Genomic DNA, 16,165 nt, shown 5'->3' on the forward strand with positions numbered 1-16,165 from the left:
GACATAACCATATCTACTCAAATCGAGAGTGAAGGTGAGAAAATAACGATATCCGACGCACGCCTCCACACTAATCAGACCGCACACAACGATATGTATGATTTCCAACAAGTCACTTGCATGCTCCATTGTTCCGGAGAACGGAGTCTTAGCCATCTTGCCCATGAGGCATGGTTTGCATGTGTCAAGTGAATCAAAGTCAAGTGACTCCAAAAGTCCATCGGTATGGAGTTTCTTCATGCGCTTTACACCAATATGACCTAAGCGGCAGTGCCATAAAAACATGGCGCTATCATTGTTAACTCTAACTCTTTTGGTCTCAATGTTATGTATATGTGTATTATCGCTATCAAGATTCAGTATGAACAATCCTCTCACGTTGGGTGCATGACCGTAAAAGATATTACTCATAGAAATAGAACAACCATTATTCTCTGACTTAAACGAGTAACCGTCTCGCAATAAACAAGAACCAGGTATAATGGTCATGCTTAACGCATGCACTAAATAACAATTGTTTAAGTTCATAACTAATCCTGATGGTAATTGAAGTGAAACTGTGCCGACGGCGATTGCATCAACCTTGGAACCATTTCCCACGCGCATCGTCACTTCATCCTTCGCCAGCCTTCGCTTATTCCGCAGTTCCTGCATCGAGTTGCTAATATGAGCAACAGAACCGGTATCGAATACCCCAGGCACTACTACGAGAGATGGTTAAGTACACATCCATAACATGTATATCGAATATACCTGATTTTTCCTAGGCGGCCTTCTTATCAGCCAGATACTTGGGGCAGTTGCGCTTCCAGTGACCCAGACCCTTGCAATAATAACACTCCGTTTCAGGCTTAGGTCCAGCTTTGCGTTTCTTCGTCGGATTGGCAACAGGCTTGCCGCTCTTCTTTGCATTACCCTTCTTTCCTTTGTCGTTTCTCTTGAAACTAGTGGTCTTATTCACCATCAACACTTGATACTCTTTACAGAGTTCTGACTCTGCGACTTTCAGCATCGCGAATAACTCGCCGGTTGACTTGTTCATCCCTTGCATGTTATAGTTCAACACGAAGCTCTTGTAGCTTGGTGGCAGTGATTGAAGAATTCTATCAGTGATAGCCTCTTGCGGGAGTTCAATCCCCAGCTCATCTAGATGGTTTGAGTACCCAGACATTTTGAGCAGATGTTCACTGATAGACGAATTCTCCTCCATCTTGCAAGCATAGAATTTATCAAAGGTCTCATACCTCTCGATCCGGGCGTTCTTCTGAAAGATAAACTTCAACTCCTCGAACATCTCATATGCTCCATGACGCTCAAAGCGACGTTGAAGTCCCGGCTCTAAGCCATACAAGACTGCACATTGAACTACTGAGTAGTCCTCCTTGCGTGCTAACCAGGCGTTCTTAACATCTTGGTCAGCCGCGACGGGTGGTTCATCTCCTAGTGCAGCATTAAGGACATAATCCTTCTTCCTAGCTCGCAAGAGCAACTTAAGATTACGAGCCCAGTCTACAAAGTTGCTTCCATGATCTTTCAACTTAGCTTTCTATAGGAACATATTAAAATTCAGGGTCACTGTCGCGTGAGCGATTGATCTACAACAAAAGTATTTTCAAACTCGACTTAGACTATGTTCAAGATAATTAGAGTTTAACTAGTTAAATTATTTGCTAAACTCCCACTCAAAAAGTACAATTCTCTAGTCATTTGAGTGGTACATTATCCAAATTCATTAACTCAAGTTCGATCATCACGTGAGTTGAGAATAGTTTCAGTGGTAAGCATCTCTATGCTAATCATATCAACTATACGATTCATGCTCGACCTTTCGGTCTTATGTGTTCCGAGGCAATGTATGCACATGCTAGGCTCGTCAAGCTTAACCCGAGTGTTCCGTGTGTGCAACTATTTTGCACCCATTGTATGTGAACGTTGAGTCTATCACACCCGATCATCACGTGGTGTCTCGAAATGACGAACTGTAGTAACAGTGCACACTCGGGGAGAACACAACTTCGTCTTGAAATTTTACTGAGAGATCACCTCATAATGCTACCATCGTTCTAAGCAAAATAAGGTGCATGAAAGGATTAACATCACATGCGATTCATAAGTGACATGATATGGACATCATCTTGTGCTTCTTGATCTCCATCACCAAAGCACCGGCACGATCTTCTTGTCACCGGACCCACACCATGATCTCCATCATCATGATATCTGTCAACGTGTCGCCATCCGGGTTGTCGTGCTACTTATGCTATTACTACTAAAGCTACGTCCTGGCAATACACTAAACACATCTCCAAACACAAACGTTAGTTTAAAGACAACCCTATGGCTCCTGTCGGTTGCCGTACCATCGACATGCAAGTCGATATTAACTATTACAACATGATCATCTCATACATCCAATATATCACATCACGTCATTGGCCATATCATATCACAAGTATACCCTGCAAAAACAAGTTAGACGTCCTCTAATTGTTGTTGCAGGTTTTACGTGGCTGTTATGGGTATCTAGTAGATCGCATCTTACTTACGCAAAAACCACAACGGAGATGTGCAAATTGCTATTTAACCTCGCCTAGGACCGCCTCGGTCAAAACGAATTCAAGTAAAGTTGAAGAAACCGACACCCACCAGTCATCTTTGTGCAACGAGGTTACATGCCAAGCGATGAAACTAGTCTTTCGTAAGCGTACGAATAATGTCGGTCCAGGCCGCTTCATTCCAACAATGTCGCCGAATCGAGAAAATACTAAGGAGGGCAGGAAATCGAACATCACCGTCCACAAAACCCTTTGTGTTCTACTCGAGATTACATCTATGCATGAACCTAGCTCATGATGCCACTCATGGGGATCGTCGCATGGGAAACAAAAAATTTCCTACGCCACGAAGACCTATCATGGTGATGTCCATCTATGAGAGGAGATTTGGATCTACATACCATTGTAGATCACATAGCAGGAAGCGTTAAGAAACGCGGTTGATCTAGTGGAACGTCTTCATGTCCCTCGATCAGCCCCACGAACCGTCCCACGAACCGTCCCGCGATCCGTCCCATCTAGTGCCGAATGGACGACACCTCCGCGTTCAGCACACGTACAACTCGACGCTGATCTCGGCCTTCTTGATCCAGCAAGCAAGACGGAGAAGTATATGAGTTCTCCAGCAGCGTGACGGCGCTCCGGTGGTGGTGAGGATCTACTCCTGCAGGGCTCCGCCCGAGCTCCGCAGAAATACAACCTAGAGGTAAAACTATGGTGTCTAGATCTGAGTTGCACGTGGCAAAAGTTGTGTCAAATCATCCCTAAATCATCACTATATATAGGAGGGAGGGGGAGGAGGCTTTCCTTGAGGGTAAAGCCCACAAGGGTGCGCCGGACAAGGGAGAGGAGGAGTCCTACTCCAATCCTAGTCCCACTAGGATTGGAAAGTGGAGTCCTTCTCTTCCTTCCCACCTTTTTTTTCTTTTTCTTTGGTTTTTAATCCTCGGCACATAGGCCCTCTTGGGGTGTCCCACCGTCCCACTAAGGGCTGGTGCGCCACCCCTAGGGCCTTTGGGCTTCCCCCGGGAGGGTTGCCCCCCTCCCAGTGAACTTCCGGAACCCATTCGTCACAACCGGTACATTCCCGGTAATGCCCGAAAACCTTCCGGCAACCAAATGAAGTCAACCTATATATCAATCTTCGTTTCCCGACGTCTGTGATCTCATTCGGGACTCCAAATAACATTCGGTAACAACACATATAACTCAACTAAACTAAAACATCATCGAACCTTAAGTGTGCAGACCCTGCGGGTTCGAGAACTATGTAGACATGCCCAGAGGTACTCCTCGGTCAATTTGCAATAGCGGGACCTGGATGCCCATATTGGATAATACATATTCTCCGAAGATCTTATCGGTTGAACCTCAGTGTCAAGGATTCATATAATCCCGTATGTCATTCGGTATGTTACTTGCCCGAGATTCGATTGTCGGTATTCGCATACCTATTTCAATCTCGTTACCGGCAAGTCTCTTTACTCGTTCCGTAATACAAGATCCCGTGACTTACACTTTGTCACATTGCTTGCAAGGCTTGTGTGTGATGTTGTATTACCGAGTGGGCCCCGAGATACCTCTCCGTCACACGGAGTGACAAATCCCAGTCTTGATCCATACTAACTCAACGGACACCTTCGGAGATACCTCTAGAACACCTTTATAGTCACCTAGTTACGTTGTGACATTTGATGCACACAAGGTATTCCTCCGGTGCCAGTAAGTTATATGATCTCATGGTGATAGGAACAAATACTTGACATGCAGAAAACAATAGCAATAAAACGACACGATCAATATGCTACGTTCATAGTTTGGGTCTAGTCCATCACATGATTCTCCTAATGATGTGATCCAGTTATCAAGTGACAACACTTGCACACAGTCAAAAAATCTTGACTATCATTGATCAACTGGCTAGCCAACTAGTGGCTTGCTATGGACATTGTTTTGTCTATGTATCCACACATGTATCTATGTTTTCATTCAATACAATTATAGCATGGATAATAAATGATTATATTTAAACAGGAAATGTAATGATAACTATTTATCGTTGCCTCTAGGGCATATTTCCAACAGCTTCGTCTCCCCCTACGGGCTCATTCTTTCCCTAGAGCTCTGGCTCTCTCTATACCATGTAACTCATGTTCATGACAGATAAAACAAAGCCTCTCCGAAGCACGATAAGTAGGGATGTTATCTCGACCGCGAGAGGCCTGAACTCGCTAAAACCACCGTGTCAACCATTTGCATCTCGATATATCATGCTCCTTTATCCTACCCCCTTTCTATTGTCGGAATCGTTATCACGACAGGTGAAGGGGTACATATAGGCAGCACACAAAATCCAACCGTTACACCTAAAGGGTCATAAAATCGGTGGTACCGACGTGCACAAAAGGTAACAACTTTTGAATCTCGGGTGCCACCGATATACACAACTCGGTGGCACCAAAAAGGTGGCTAACAGTTAGATGACCAAACTCGGTGACACCGATATGCAAACTCAGAAATTCTGATTTTGTGTACTGAGGAAACATAAAATTTGTCACCCTGAACTCGGTAGCACTGATATGGTTTCGATTGCACCGATTTGGTGGGAATGGATACGGTTCTGTCTGAGGTCAAACTCGATGGTGCCGAAATAGGAAAGTTGGTGGCACTGAATTTGAATATGTGGAATTGGACAAAATGGTTATGTGGTATTTTAGTGGCTAACTTTGAGCACTTGAGGAACCAGTTTATTTTAATACCACACCCTCCTTTAATAGTATTGGCTTTCCTATAGACTCAAAAATGATTTCTCACAAATATAAAATGAAGAGTCTTCTACCTTGAAGTTTAATCCAATACTATTCCTTTCTTGCATCAAGAGGCAACTTCACATAAGCCTTTAGCAATTGCTCTCCATTAACTATTTGTAAAATATATTGGTATTAGCGTTAGTCCAAGAGACAAGGTATGTTGTCATGTATTATGAAAACCATCAAGGAAGCATATTATGCTTTCAGTACTAATACTAGTACTTCATCCTCCGTGATAGCCTGAAGACTGTTCAAGCGATTAATTAGTACTGGCACCCCCCATCAGTATACGAAATTTCTATGGTACACCTGCACATGAGGAACAAAGGCAGCCGGCTGGTCAAAATCTCGAACAGATGGATGTTGAAGTCGGGAAGGCTGCACGCATACATTCAAGGCTAGCCCCTGCAATGCATCGCCTTAGAATGAGACATCGCGCATGCCACAGTCAAATCACGAGTCGCTGAATTCATCTGCGCTCCCCGGTCGCAGAGGCACATGCATACAAATCAGATTTCTATGGGTCCAATATTCATTGACAACGGCAGCCACTCATTCTACCAATACCCCCGGGCTCGACATCAACACACCCCTCGCAAGCTCTAACAAACCGTGTCAGCACCGGTTTCCAGCATTCCATCTAAATCCCATGTTTGCGTCGGTTTCGAGTATTCTTGTCGACTCCTGTGTCCGCTCCAGTTTCCAACGTTCCAGCCGATGCCCACATCCAAGCCAGTTTGTGCCGGTTTCCAAGGTCCTGGTCGATTGCACCGACTTTTGCGTTCATGCAAGACAAGTTGGAGTCTAACCCGAGCTTGGTTGGTAACGAGCACATATATCTGGCCATGGTGGGGGTATCATAGCTAGTATCATAGTCTTGGGACTAGCAAACATGCTGATGTAGCAAGTAATTAAAGAAGAGAGAGAGAGTTAGAGTAACATAGGTAGATACCGTATCATGTTAAATGCTATGCTACTATGTGTCATGCAGGTCAATAAATGAGATCATCTATGATACTATGCAATATGAAGGTAGTATCATACAATAGTAATATATTCATGATACTGCTATATGTTACTTCCCACTATGAACAGCCTACTCGGAAGCACCACGTATTGAAGAAAGTACTGCCAAGAAAAAAGTGATAGCTTCTTTTGAATCACGGTGGACTCGGATGGGTGTAGCAGCTCAAGAAAAAAATCAAATGAAGTACTACTTTGACTCGAATAGGGATCAAGTTCAGAGCATGGTTAATAGTATAGCCAACTGCTAGCTATAAGCCATCTTATAGCTCATCTTATAGCTAGCTTGTACAATAGCTAGCTACAAAGAAGTACTACTTTTATAATATATGGCCCACATTTCATTCTCACAAAGCACCTAGGACCACGTGCTAGAGCTAGCTCTTCACGAAGAGCCCACTTTCCTTCTCTCTCCTCTTCTCTCTCATCCAACGCAGCAAAAATATAGTATTTTAATCCTTAGACCCTACCGACTGTACCTTATTATACTTGCTCTCAAAGGAGAAAATGGAAGACGAAGAAGTTCGTAGCTAGCAATCCCGAGGTTGCTCCTTCATGTGGTCAAACGAACACCATCATCGTAATATTTGCCGCCGTCGTCCTCGGGTCAATTTATTGCAAAATTGTCCCCAAAATACGCACGACATCACATCAGTACAAATTTCAAGGTCCTGGTACTACAGTGAACATATGGATCACCCGATGCACAATTGCACACGTATTATTTGTCGTCCCAAAAGATACCAGGTGCTATCCCTTTTATCTATTTTATTAGCACATATTTTTTTGTGAGATTAATTACTTTGACCTGCAATGATTTTACACAGGATCATTATTCATTATAAATATGGCATTATATCATGGATACGAAGAGCGAATCATCTTCATTCGGCACTGGTGTTCGTCCGTGTTGCATTGCTAGATGGACTCATGCATCCACGCTCGCTTACAATGCCACGGGCGACTCGTGCGTTCACACCGGCTTACAATGTCGTGACCGACTCATGCGTCCACGTATGCTTAGAACAACATGACTGACTCTCGCGATCATGCCGGCTTAACAACGACGCGACCGACTACCGCCTCCGCGCCATGCTAACGGCCAACTCAGGTGATATCCAACCGGTCTGGTTTATTAATACATATTTCTCTCGGAACAATTACTTCGCCTACAATATTGTTATACACATGAAAAGTGATCAATAAAAATGTCACATAACACTGTGGATATGGAGCTCGCACCAATATTATCATGCGCCAACATCTTTCCATATTGTGCCACCTGGCGGACAGGGGCACGAGCTGCCACCCCCACGGCCCGGTCTACAACAACTCACCGTACTCGGCTTACACATGACGCATACAAGCCGCCGCCCCCGCGGGACAATCTACATCAACCCAATGTGGCCAAGTCGCCGTACACGCTGGTTTCCAAATGACGCGACCGACCTGCCTTCCGCGCCAGCTTTCAAATAATGTGGCCAACTCACCATCCGCGCTGGCTTACAAATGCCATGGCTGACTCGTCATCCACGCTGGCTTGCAATGCCACGGCCGACTTGTTGTCCTCACAGGTTTCAAACGCTGCGGCTGACTCCCACATCTACATCAACACATTGGAGCTGCACCTACTTGCTCAAGCCATCCCACGGACACACGCAAGACGCCCTCGGGGCCCGTCTCCTTCAACAACATTGAAGCAAAGGAAAAAAGTGACATTCAGAATCATGTCTTACGTAACTTTGCCAAAATACGCGCCAAGTGGCCCAATGGATGGACGCATTGGCCTATTATCCCAGCGATATGTTCTACTTCCAAATATCAAAGGACATAGAAGAGCCTGCCATGAAGGAAAAATCCCTGGAGAAGCTACAATTTGAACCGGCCGACATTGAGCCGGTAATTCAAAGGCCAACGACAAAGAAAAAATATCCCTCGAGGAGTCAGGAGAGCCGAACTACATGAGAATAACAAACCATGGGTCACGTGGTATATGAATTCAATTTTTCAATGAAGACTTGCCAAAGATATATGATGAGCATCACGAAGATCATCAACTTGCCAAAATCATCTCTAGTCTCAGAAAATTCCATTATTCAGTCGTCAACCTTGGGACGGCTTATTCCACAACGAAGTTTGAAGACTCTCAAGCCACCTCCACAACTCGACTTAAGACTCGAGGGCTACACAGACATAACTTAGCATATTTGGCTGTTTTCAACAAATTCAAAGAACTCCGGGTCATTGCAGGGAAGACAACTCGGACCCGGGGGCAGCTGTTGTATTGGCGAAAAGTTAAATGTTGCCAAAGAGAACTTGCTCCCACAATGCACAATTCAAACATGGATGCCCTTCCTTATGGGTGAAAAAGTAAAGATTGCCCATGATGACTAGCTGCCATGATGCATTGTTGCAACATAGGTAGGCTCTTTTACTAGATCATCATATTATGAAATTATCATGAATGGAATCAAGCCGGCTTATCAGGACCCTAGATTGTTTGGCAGTAATAGCATTGTCTTCTACAATCCTATGTCAAGCTTTTCCATGATCGTAGGTCACTTGGGGGCTACCAACTCAACGAGTTTAGCTTTCTCACCATCATGATCTAGCAAAGACGCCACAAAATGGTCATACCTGCGTGTATGCTTGACGCGACTCCGATCAGGTGACCCCATTTACTCTTGTCTAATCAATCCAATATGGACCCTGAACTAGCAAGGTTAAAACATTGGTTTCGGTCACGTGAGGGCCGGCATACTGAGTAGGATAAACCATAGGTTATCACACTCGCTTCATTGAAGCAATACTTGAGTCTTGAAAGTCGGTCTCTTTTTCCCGTGTCTCACTAAGCCGGCCTATTAGTTATGCTTTATTTCTGCATGATATTACCTCCTAACTTTTCACGTACACATACTATTTTTTAACGGCTCATCATGAATGATCGGGTCACGAAAGCTGCGGTCATATTTTGAACAGTTCAGTCATACATTATCCTGCACTGCATCATGCATCATACATGCATATCATGCCGGTAATCAAACCGGGTTAATACATAAACTTTTGCGGGAGAAAATAAGTCTTTCAGATTCAAAACTGGCCGGATATTCATCATGTTTTGTCATAACCCATGTGAAATGATTGGGGTTTTTCAAATCAGATCAGGAGAAATAAATATTCTCGAAAAGCCAGTTTCTAACATATTGCGGAGTTGGTATATTACATATTGTTGAGTTGGCCCATCACTTATAATGCATGTTCATCTAATTGAATGACTCTTTGATTTCCCAAACATGTGCTCTATAGTAAACTACAACACTTATGGATTTCTCAAGTATATATTTGCCGGGTTGCATCGCAAACCATGAGCAAGGATTTCATCTCGAGGACAATGGTATTATTCCAGGATACTCGTACAAATGATAAAATACAGGGTTACATTACAACCATGGTTAAGGATTCATTTAAATCAGATTAATATTAGTTCCAGACAACTTCTAAGGTGCATTATGATTTCTCATAGATTTCCATGTCGCCATAGGCATACGGACAGATACTTCAGGACTACATTATTCAAATCAAGATTACATCAGGTATGAAGTCCAATGTCGGTGCAAGCATGCACCAGAACACTAGTCTCATTGAAGACGCGACCCATCACATACTGATGAGCCGGCCCTTGGGGGCTACATGATATGATGTTTTTTTTTAAAAGGAGTACATGCAAGTCCCGAGTCGCTGCAGGTAGACAACCCGACACTTGGGGGCTACAGTGCTAAGATAATATTTCCTAAAGTCCCAAGTAGCCGCAAGCATTAGACACGGCACTTGGGGGCTACAATACTCAAGTGTTTAAAATATTATGAGGTCGAAATTGAAGACCCGACCCATCACATACTGATGAGCCGACCCTTGGGGGCTACACATGTGAAATTCAAGACATCCAACTCATATTTGGCGACTCAGATGACAACTCGGATTTCTCCAAAGCTATGTCTCTACAACATTCAAAATTAAGTTCAAAAGTCCTAGGTTGTTGCAAGCAAAAAACAACCTGGCCCTTGGGGGCTACACTAGCTGAAGCTTTATAAGGTATAAGACAATTACAAGTCCCAGGCAGCCGCGGGCAAGGCAATCCGGCACTTGGGGGCTACACAGCCAAGATGTTTTTTCTACCCGAAGCGCCAAGTCATTATGAACTGATAGACTCGGAACTTGGGGGCTATAGGTGAAATGGAGATAAAAATAGAGAGGAAGATCAACCTCAAGCGATCAATATTAAAGTGGAGCTAAAGCATAAAAAGACTGTCTCAACATATTTCTATCTAGCTGAAGCATTGAAAGATCTACCCAGCATCATACGGATTTCTTTACTCTCAATAATTTTATGAAGTCAACGAGAGTGCAGTTGTTTGACCCGGAGTCACCAACAATCATGACCCACCGTTATCAAAGAACATAACCAGGCAGAATATATAAAAGCTACCCAGTATGACAAGTTGGAAGTGGTTTAACAACAGAGAAATTTTTATTCCCAATATTTTCATCAAAACCGAAGCAATGGAAGCCGTCTGAACTTCATATGGTTTTCTTATATCCATATTTTCATAAATCCAAAGCAAAAGAATTGGAAGCCAACTCAAAGACATACGGGTGTTTTATTCCCAATATTTCATTGCAAAGGACATTGACCAGCAAGATTTGTGAAGCCGGCTCGAAGAGACGATGATTTTCAAGGAGCCACTTCATTGAAATAAACTGTTCAAGGAGCAAGACTGTCCCGCAACATATTTATTATTCTTATTTCAGGAGCTTACCATGAATAAATTCAAGCTAACCTAGGGTCTAATGTCGGCGATATACCCCCACGGATTGAGCCGGCCTAGAGATTTGACCTGGCCAGAAGGTATGACCCGACCATGAGGAATGACTCGGCCCATCAGCTAGCGGCTCGTGGGCCACCCCGCTTGTTGCGTTGACCTGGACAACAAGTCCAAGTCCTGACGTAAGGCAGTTCATGGAGACGCCTGGAAGGTGGTTCACGGAGAAGGCGCAAGAAGATGAGGAGTTCCCTCCAAGAAAAGCTAGTCCAAGTCCTAGTAGGACTATATGTAAACCTACCCCTTCAACCAATATAAGAAAGGGCACGACACCCCAAAAGGGATAGGTAATATTATATCTAGACAAGACAAATCACTAGATAGAAAGATTAGAACCCCTCGAACCTAGAGGTAGCGAATCCGCACCCTTGTAATCGATATCATCATCTTCATCAATGAAACACAAGTAGGACGTAGGCTATTACATCCATCAGAGGGGGCGAACCTTGGTAAACTCACGTCTATCAATTGCGACCAACCCCTCTCAAGACGCCACATAGCTACGATGGTTCCCCACCTAAGTCCATTTATGAGGACATCTCTCGTGAAAAAACCCACATCACTCATCAAAGAAATGTCAATCTAGTTCGCCAAACTATTTCAATAGATCAGAGAGAATTACGAAGCTATCATAACATAAGAATCATATTATATATCAGGGGAGACTCAAATATTTATCATGAATAATCTGAACATAAGCCCACAATTATCGGATCCCAACAAACACACCGTACAAAAGAGTTACATCATATGGATCAACACGAAGATGCGATGATCATTTTATTGACCATCAAAGGAAGAGAGATTGTCATCTAGGTACTTCTATGGATGTATAGGGGTGGGGTGAACTACTCACACATCATCACGAGGGTAGCAAGGTTGATGAAAAAGCCCTCAGTGATCAATTGCCCCTCCGACAGAGTGCCGAAATGGAGCTCTAGGTTGCCTCCTATCAGAACAGAGACTTGTGTGGGCGTAAAAATGTTTTAGGACCTCCCTCGATGTTTTAGGGTATATGAGAATTTATAGGCTAGAGAACAAAGTCAGGAGAGCCATGAGGGGGCCACAAGCCATCAGGGCACGCCCCCCAGGCCGCACCCTGTAGGCTTGTGGAGGCCTCGTGCACCCTCCGACCTCCTTATGATGCTCCATGGTCTTGCATTGGTCCAGAAAAAAATCACAAAAAGTTTCAGGTCATTTGGACTTCGTTTCGTACTGAAACCTGAAAAGTGGGAAAACACGCAGAAAGAGCAACTCGCACTGGGCACTGGGTCAATACGTTAGTTCTCGAAAATAATATAAAGTGTTCTAAAATGATAACATAATAGCATGGAACAATAAAAAATTATAGATACGTTGGAGATGTATCAAGCATCCCCAAGCTTGATTCCTTCTCATCCTTGAGTAGGTAAATGATAAAACAGAATTTTTTGATGTGGCATTCTATAAATGATTTCATCTTATGCATGTATGCTCATTGAGAAACAATGAATTAACAAATATTAACACAACAATATTTATAAGTATAAGCAGCAAAACAATTATTTTTTTCAGGTGTACGATCCAGAATGATTGTTTCACCCCCATCCATCTTTATTATATTAGCAAGGCATGGCTCCATCTTCACCACATAACTATAAATGTCAATCACCACGGTGCCCAAGTCAGGAAATTGGATCATACTTTTTCAATATGAATGAACTTTTTATTTTTTACGCAATACATGAACGTGAACCATTGAGCATAGCATATAGGTGGAATAGAGTAAGGTGGTAGGTTTCAAAGTGGTTTAAAGTGGAGACGATAGCCTCGTATCAACTAGGCATACTAATGGGCTATGGAGATGCCCATCAATAGATATTGAAACAATGAGTAAGAATTGCCATTCAAATGATGCCCTAGAGCTATAAGTGTATGAAAGCTCCACTAAAGCTTGCTGGGGTGTGCATCCAACTTGATTGCCCATGAAGGCCTCGGGCATTTGAGGAATCCCGTCATCGGAATATACAAGCTAAGTTTATAATTTTTTTGATTTTCACTAGCAGATGAATGACATAATATGAGACTTTCTACATGATGAACATGGTGCCACTTTGAGGCACAAATGTGGTAAAGGATAGTACCTAAGCCCCTTCTCTCTTTATCTCTCACTAATTTTATTATTCTTTATGGTGGGCTCATTTGGCCTCCCCCATCTTTATTTCCTCACCTGGACAATGCTCTAATAATGATGATCATCACACTTTCATTTGCTTACAACTCATGGATAACTCGATATGATGAACTATGAAACCACATGACTCAGATATGAATGCCTCTCGGAGTGTACCAGGATGTGCAATGATCCAGCATGACATGTATTCAGCATATGATAATTGGTGTCTTTTGCCAAAAATGATATTATGAATGGTGGCTTTACCACAAGTACTATGTCAGCTCTATATGATCATGCAAATCAATCTGATGATGAACAAACTAGTCATGTGAAGTGATGGTGGAATTTGCATGGAAATTTACCTTGGAAAGGCCATGGAAATACCATAATAGGTAGGTATAGAGTCTCTTTTGAGGTGGATGTAATAAGGCTAATGTCCAACAGAGCGTATCATGTCACGAGGTTCGTATGTACCGGCGAAAGTTGCACCAATCCTCGAGGTGAGTATGGGCTATGCGTGGTACTCGAAAGGCACGCAAATATCAGGACGTGAGATTACGTATGTCCATGGTGTCACATTAGTCACAAAGAACTCATATACCTATTAGAAAGTTATATTAGTCTTATCACAAATCAAAGTACTACTCGCATGCCCTCAGGGAGAGGGTTGGTATGAATTAAGCATAGCGCGACTCCAACTTGAAACAACACTAGGTTTTCAACGAGAAATAATAATGCTCACACATTATCACCATGCTATCTTATTTTTCAGATGTTCAAGAAGTTTCGACATCTATTAATATAGACACTTCTCTGAGTGAATGATTATGCACTCACACCTTTTCATATCACCACATCAATATCATTAACCACAATTTCTCTATATGTGCTACATGATGGTTTTAATTATCACTCATTGAACAATAATTATTTTTTATTTAGTCTTATGACCCATGCAAATTACCGTCACTACTTATTAATGTTGAAACAAATATATGTGAGGAAGGAGGGAATATTAGTTCTATAAATTCTACATGCCATCGTGCCCAAAAATCTAGTACTAGAGCAACTTCTAAGCTCCAAAGATGTAAGTGAAGCACATAGAGTATTCTAACAAATTATGATGATGGTTTCTCTCTCTCAAATAGGTGTGTCTAGCAAACAATGATTCTGGCAAACTAAAAGTAAAAGTAAACAAAAGCAGACGATGCTCCAAGTAAAACTCATATCATGTGATGAATAAAAATGTAGCTCGAAGTAACATACCGATGGATTGAGACAAAAGAGGGGATGCCTTCCCGGGCGTCCCCAAGCTTAGACGCTCGAGTCTTCCTATAACACTACCTTGGTGTGCATTGGGAATACCTAATCTTAGGCTCTTGCCACTTCTCATTCCTTTGCCCATCGAGATAATACATTAAACTTGAAAACTTCAACCCCACAAAATTCAACGAAACTTCCTGAGATTCGTTAGTGTCACTACAGGAATCGGGCATTTTGCCGTCAGGACGCTAAAGACGGCAAAGAGAGAATTACAGACGGCAAAAATTTTGTCGTCAGCCCATGACGGCAAAAAATGTCGTCAGACCATGTGCCCGCAAAGGGTAATTTTGCCGTCGGCATTTTTTCGGGCAGACGGGAAATTTTTTGCCGTGAGTGAATACATTTTGCCGTCAACAAGACCCTATAGACGGCAAAAAAGTTAACAGACGGAATGGTCGGACTAACGGATGACGTCAGTCTTTTTGCCGACAGCCTGATGATAGCCCACAGAGCAAGACTACCATCTTTGACGTCATCCTCAATTATCAAAGACGGCAAAGAACTCTTTAGTTAAAAAAACTAAACCCACAATGCACAGGTTATGTACAATCCTCAGTTATCAAAAAATGTATTGCATAACACATAATCTTCATTATTAAAAAACCCAAAGGCTCAAATTTCAATTATCACAAAATATATACACACTACGCTATGCATAATACACATAATGCATCACAATACATAGGCCAAAAAAAACCACACGCTGTCGCCCACATCGAGCGGAACCAGCCGCTTCTCCCGTCCTGATGCCCCCGCACAGGAGTACATCACTGCATCACTGCCCAACGCCAAGCCGCATCGCACTCTCGTCGACCTCGCGGCCTTACCGGTCGTCGGCTGGAGCCCAGCCTCCCCGCCTCTTCTTCCCGCCTGCCTTTCGCGGTAGCACTCCCCTACGTGCGCTCCTGCTCCCACCCCTGCCCCGCCCCCCGTGCAAAGCCGGCGCAGCTGCTGCCACTCCCAAGAGGTGGCGCCGTGGGTGATGGGGCACATAGGCCAGCAGTACCGGGGGCGACGCATTAGGAGGCCGATGGTGCCGGGGGAGACGAGGGAGGAGTCAGGGCCGGCGGCGACGCTTGAGGAGGCAGATGGTGCCGGGGGAGACGAGGGAGGAGTCGGGGCCGGTGGCCGACGGGAACGACGGGGGAGGAGTCTGGGCCGGTGGCCGGCAGGGGCGATGGGGATGCAGGCCTGGAGCAGGGGCTCGCATGATTGTAGGAGCAGGAGCTCCTATGGTCGCCGTTCTCCTTGCGAGGTGGATGGGTACGAGAGAGAAGAGTGGTGGGGAGAGGATAAGGTCGGGTGGAGGTGAGTGGTGGGCCAGCCGGGTTGAGTGGATGGGGTGGATCCTGGGTGGGAGAGGCAGCGACGTTGGGATGGGCCGCCACGTCATCGATCCGTGGGATCGATCCGCGTGGT

The sequence above is a fragment of the Hordeum vulgare genome, chromosome 7H (genome assembly GCF_904849725.1).
Source record: "Hordeum vulgare subsp. vulgare chromosome 7H, MorexV3_pseudomolecules_assembly, whole genome shotgun sequence".
Classification (NCBI taxonomy): domain Eukaryota; kingdom Viridiplantae; phylum Streptophyta; class Magnoliopsida; order Poales; family Poaceae; genus Hordeum; species Hordeum vulgare.